Raw genomic sequence first — 6,165 nt, 5'->3', positions numbered from 1 at the left:
CTTCCCAATGCAACACCAATGGGATTTGAAACATTCCCAAAATTACACAGACCCTGGAAACTGGAAATGTGTCAAATATGTGTGCCTCCCCAGGGAAGGTGTAACAAGGAGAAAAAACCTCATTGATTCTCGTTATTTTCTCTTCCTATGTGTGCTGTAGCACACATACAAAGAGGAAAAAGCCTCCATTGTTTGTGTATGTGTAGGAAGGTGTCCCTTACTGCATAAAAACAATTGAGCCCACAATGCAGACACACTTGCACCATGGTGCAAGGGGGCATGTGCAGGTGCTAGTCACCAATCTGTGATCTTGCGCATGCTGAAGGAACACAAATGTGCCATAGTACACCAATATGGCACATTCATGACCTTTTCTTGTCTGCAGGGCAGTGCAGCTAAGTGACCCCCTGTGCTGCCCTATGGCAACAACCCCAAAATGAGGCCTTTTGTGTGTTTCTAAATGGTGGAAAGATCATCAGCAATGCAACACTATGTAAAATGCTGTGTCACAATACTGTGTTGAAGGAAGGGCCTCCATTTCTGTTGTTTGTGTGCCTACGAGTTTCTCCCATGGTCATGAGCCGTGTCATAAATCCAATACCTGTAAAAGTGAGAAAGTATCAAATATTTGGCCCTCCTCAGGTCGTGTGTACCATGGGTAATTACCTTAGTAATCATCTATGCACACCTGCCACCCTATGTCCCCTCTATTTTGTGCCATACAAACCTATTCCAACAGTCATCCAAGGCTTTTGACTGTGCAGCAAGGTACACTCTGATACACAAAGTACAGCTCATAGGACAGGCAGCTATACAATCACCATTCACATAATGTGCCTTTCTTGGTGCTACGCTGTTTATTTTCTGCAAGTGCAGGCTGCAAACCCAGGACACTCCATCTTGTTGAAAAAGTATGTCCTACGCTGTCCTCAATCAGTGAAGATGTGCGGTTGTAACAGTTTAACAGTGGCACTCTACAGCACAAGGCACGCACATATCCCTCCCCTTTTGTACTGTCAACATAGTGGACACAGTACACTGCCATGTGTAGATTCTCATGTCTCAAAATGACATGCACTCACTAATCTATCCATTGCAGTAGCTAATGAACAGTGACTTCTACCGTAAAATACAAATATGTGTGAATGAATGAGACAACATCGTCTGCCCAGGCTAAAATATGCAAAATCTGACATGTATCACTTCAGAAATGCCAGTAGTAGTCCCAAACAAACATAATGGAGGAGTGTGAGAGTAGTGTCTCCTCAATGGCTTACTGACTTTCCATACTATTAAATTTTCACCACATTCATAGCATTGCCACTCACAAGTATTACAAATAGTAGGTGCATCACACAGGCCAATATACATGTATGTGTAGTGCGGTGTCAGTCAGACTAAAAATGAAAGTGTGTATGCCAAACAATGTCAGTACACATCCCATTCTGGTTGCAAAGTGGATGAGTCATTCAGGACACAAATCAGTATGTACATGAATGTGGGCACATCAACCATCATATCCATTGTATGATTGTTCCCCTCCTATTGTTTCAGATAACCAAGGATAGGGTCTGCCGTCATGGGTCACAATCCCATATGCAAATCTCCAGACGGATGCACAGCAGAGCTACAAACATGCCCTCAGCAGGACCCGGTCCATAGTGGAGTGTATTTTCACAGTCCTAAAGTCATGCTTTCACTGTCTTGATATGTCTGGAGGGAGATTCCTCTATCCCCCCACCCCCATGGCATGTAAGATCATACTTGTCTGCCGCATTTTGCACAACATCTGTGTGCAGATGGAATGTCTCATGGAACAAGGGAAATGAAGACCATGAAGGCCCAGGTGAGGATGAAGAGGAAGATGTGGACTGGCCCCAGAATGTAGCTTCAATTGCTGGGACACAGCAAGGAGCCCAAATTGTCCACAATTTCTTTGCAGATGCAGGAGACAATTCAATACATCACAAATGTATGGACTACATGACAAAAGTGTAATAAAATGATATATAATTTTTTAACACTACCAATGTGTAAGCAATCTCACTTCCAAGTTACAATAAACTGCATAACACTCACATCACACATGCTAGTAATTGGCACAACAACAAAGGTATATGAAGCAATGTGCAACAAACAGGGCTGGAATACATTTTGTGATTCCATAAATGTGTGCACGCCAATTACCTGTGGCAAATGCAGGTCCATTTGGAAGACAGACACCAAACAGAGATTGCAATGTGGCAAAGTTTGGACAGATCATGATAATGTGTTTGTTGCAGTGTAATACTGTCAAACTTCCAAACGTAACCCAAATGGTGTGCTAAAGTAAATAGTGGGCAATGAGTGTGTTTGTTGTACAGGTAGCCATTTGTACAGCCTCATACTTATGGAGGATAATAGAGTTAACTCATATAGTCTGATGCCTGGGAGCTGCAGCACGTAGTATGTGCATGGGAACACAGTCCAACCCATACAGTCTGCATAAGCTACATCAAAGTCTGCAGGCACATATTAAATCCATTGTGACATCCCATTACACTCATATAACTGCACAATACTCAGCTGTGCCAGTGGAAGATTGACCACCTAGTACTAATGATGGCACGCATGCCCCAGTAAGTTAACATTGTAGGAGGCTGGCCTGGCTTGTAGTGGGTACCAAGGGGTACTTACACCTTGCACCAGGTCCAGGTATCCCTTATTAGTGTAGAGGGGTGTCTAGCAGCTTAGGCTGATAGAAAAGGTAGCTTAGCAGAGCAGCTTAGGCTGAACTAGGAGACGAGTGAAGCTCCTACAGTACCACTAGTGTCATATGCACAATATCATAAGAAAACACAATACACAGATATACTAAAAATAAAGGTACTTTATTTTTATGACAATATGCCAAAAGTATCTCAGTGAGTACCCTCAGTATGAGGATAGCAAATATACACAAGATATATCTACACAATACCAAAATATGCAGTAATAGCAATAGAAAACAGTGCAAACAATGTATAGTCACAATAGAATGCAATGGGGGCACATAGGGATAGGGGCAACACAAACCATATACTCTAGAAGTGGAAGGCAAACCACGAATGGACCCCAAACCTATGTGACCTTGTAGAGGGTCGCTGGGACTGTAAGAAAACAGTGAGGGTTAGAAAAATAGCCCACCCCAAGACCCTGAAAAGTGGGTGCAAATTGCACCTAAGTTCCCCAAAGACCACAGAAGTCGTGATAGGGGAATTCTGCAAGGAAGACCAACACCAGCAATGCAACAAAGACGGATTTCCTGACGAGAGAACCTGTGGAACAAGGGGACCAAGTCCAAGAGTCACGATCAAGTCGGGAGTGGGCAGATGCCCAGGAAATGCCAGCTGTGGGTGCAAAGAAGCTGCCACCAGATGGTAGAAGCTGTGGATTCTGCAAGAACAACAAGGGCTAGAAACTTCCCCTTTGAAGGATGGATGTCCCACGTCGTGTAGAAGCTTGTAGAGGTGTTTTCGTGCAGAAAAACCACAAACAAGCCTTGCTAGCTGCAAGGGTTGTGGTTAGGGTTTTTGAATGCTGCTGTGGCCCAGAAGGGACCAGGATGTCGCCAATTGCGTGAGGTGACAGAGGGGGCGTCCAGCAAGACAAAGAGCCCACTCAGAAGCAAGCAGCACCCGCAGAAGTGCCGGAACAGGCACTTTGAAGTGGAGTGAACCAGAGCTCACCTGAAGTCACAAAGGAAGGTCCTACAACGCCGGAAGACAACTCAGGAGGTCGTGCACTGCAGGTTGGAGTGCCAGGGATCCAGGCTTGGCTGTGCACAAAGGAAATCCTGGAAGAGTGCACAGGAGCTGGAGCAGCTGGAAATCACGCGGTACCCAAAAATGCAGTCTAGCGTGGAGAGGCAAGGACTTACCTCCACCAAACTTGGACTGAAGAGTCACTGGACTATGGGAGTCACTTGGACAGAGTTGCTGAGTTCAAGGGACCTCGCTCGTCGTGCTGAGAGGAGACCCAGAGGACCGGTGATGCAGTTCTTTGGTGCCTGCGGTTGCAGGGGAAAGATTCCGTCGACTCACGGGAGATTTCTTCGGAGCTTCTAGTGCAGAGAGGAGGCAGACTACTCCCACAGCATGCACCACCAGGAAAACAGTCGAGAAGGTGGCAGGATCAGCGTTACAAGGTCGCAGTAGTCGTCTTTGCTACTTTGTTGCAGTTTTGCAGGCTTCCAGCGCGGTCAGCAGTCGATTCCTTGGCAGAAGGTGAAGAGAGAGATGCAGAGGAACTCTGATGAGCTCTTGCATTCGTTATCTAAGGAATTCCCCAAAGCAGAGACCCTAAATAGCCAGAAAAGGAGGTTTGGCTACCTAGGAGAGAGGATAGGCTAGCAACACCTGAAGGAGCCTATCAGAGGGAGTCTCTGACGTCACCTGCTGGCACTGGTCACTCAGAGCAGTCCAGTGTGCCAGCAGCACCTCTGTTTCCAAGATGGCAGAGGTCTGGAGCACACTGGAGGAGCTCTGGGCACCTCCCAGGGGAGGTGCAGGTCAGGGGAGTGGTCACTCCCCTTTCCTTTGTCCAATTTCACGCCAGAGCAGGGCTGAGGGATCCCTGAACCAGTGCAGACTGGCTTATGCAGAGATGGGCACCATCTGTGCCCATGAAAGCATTTCCAGAGGCTGGCGGAGGCTACTCCTCCCCAGCCCGGACACCTTTTTCCAAAGGGAGAGGGTGTAACACCCTCTCTCTGAGAAAGTCCTTTGTTCTGCCTTCCTGGGCCAAGCCTGGCTGGACCCCAGGAGGGCAGAAACCTGTCTGAGGGGTTGGCAGCAGCAGCAGCTGCAGTGAAACCCCGGGAAAGGTAGTTTGGCAGTACCCGGGTCTGAGCTAGAGACTCGGGGGATCAAGGAATTGTCTCCCCAATGCCAGAATGGCATTGGGGTGACAATTCCATGATCCTAGACATGTTACATGGCCATGTTCGGAGTTACCATTGTGACGCTACACATATGTCGTGACATGTATAGTGCACGCGTGTAATGGTATCCCCGCACTCACAACGTCCAGGGATCGGGGGTGGTCTGACCTTGGAGTTGGGGGGACGAAGGGAGCGGAGCTACCCTGCGACGGCCCCAGCCGCGCCCCGGGAAAAGCCCTGGGGCGATTGACGATCGAGCGACCCTCAGACAGGCGTAGCCCCGGGAGGAACCCGGGGCCGCAAGGTGCGTTCGAAGTGTCGATGATCAATGTGTCCTGCAATTCACACTAATTCTCGCAGCTAGCTGCGTTCTTCATCGACGCGCGAGCCGAGTGATCCACCGCCAAGAGTCACAGGCAACTTTTCTCAACGTTCGCCCACCTGCCGGGGCAGGAGAGGCGGGAGGAAGGCGGCGCCGCCCGTCCGCCGACCGCGCGGCGTGACGTCCCGGCACCCCGTCAGGCTTCCCCTCTTGAGAGTCAGCCTCCATGATTCCAAGAACGTTTCCAGGCGCTCGGCCCGGGAGCCTCCCCCCCCACGCGGGCGAGGGGTGTTCCCGGAGCGGCTCGGGCAGCCCCGCCGCCGGTCCCTCCCGGAGGATCGGGAGGAGCCGCGCGAGTCTTCAAAACCCTCGGCCCGGTCGACGGACCAGGGTACCTGGCAACGAGGGGGCGGTCTCGGCCCCACCTGCACGCCGGCCGTCCGCCCGCAGGGGTCTCGACCCCTGCGGGTCGAGAGTCCCCGGGCTCAAGGCGGGTGGCCCGAGCCGTGCCAGCCGGCTGGGACTAGCCCACCCACCTGCCCTGGTCGGGTGGAGCCGCGGTTCCCTCGTGGGCCCCGGGGCTCCTCCTCGTCCAGGCCGCCCTGCCGCCCGAGGACGGCAGGACGTTCGGGGGGCGGTCCCAGCCCGGGGTGGCACTTCGATTCGGTTTTCCCTCCCAGGGTCGTGCCGGGTGGGCGTGGGTTCTGTCTCAGGAGGGGCTTCACTGCCTCTCCCGGAGGGGCCGGAGCTGGGGAGGCGCGCGCGCGCCCCCCTTCCGCTCCCCGGTCCCTCCCTCGCGAGAGGGAATGTAAGTAACTTAGCACCCAACGTTTACCAGGTAAAGGTTAGACATATAGGTGACTTATAAGTTACTTAAGTGCAGTGGTAAATGGCTGTGAAATAACGTGGACGTTATTTCACTCAGGCTGCACTGGCAGGCCTG

At 50.9% G+C, this 6,165-nt stretch overlaps 1 non-coding gene across 1 annotated transcript; it reads right to left on the bottom strand.

The window, feature by feature from the left end:
* Positions 1-5,158: 5,158 nt before the first annotated feature.
* LOC138266793 (5.8S ribosomal RNA) lies at positions 5,159-5,312 on the bottom strand. The gene has a single exon (XR_011199711.1). It is a non-coding gene; the product is annotated as a 5.8S ribosomal RNA (ribosomal RNA).
* Positions 5,313-6,165: the final 853 nt, after the last annotated feature.

Source organism: Pleurodeles waltl, chromosome 11 (genome assembly GCF_031143425.1).
Source record: "Pleurodeles waltl isolate 20211129_DDA chromosome 11, aPleWal1.hap1.20221129, whole genome shotgun sequence".
Taxonomy (NCBI): domain Eukaryota; kingdom Metazoa; phylum Chordata; class Amphibia; order Caudata; family Salamandridae; genus Pleurodeles; species Pleurodeles waltl.
This window is presented reverse-complemented; position numbering and strand designations above follow the sequence as displayed.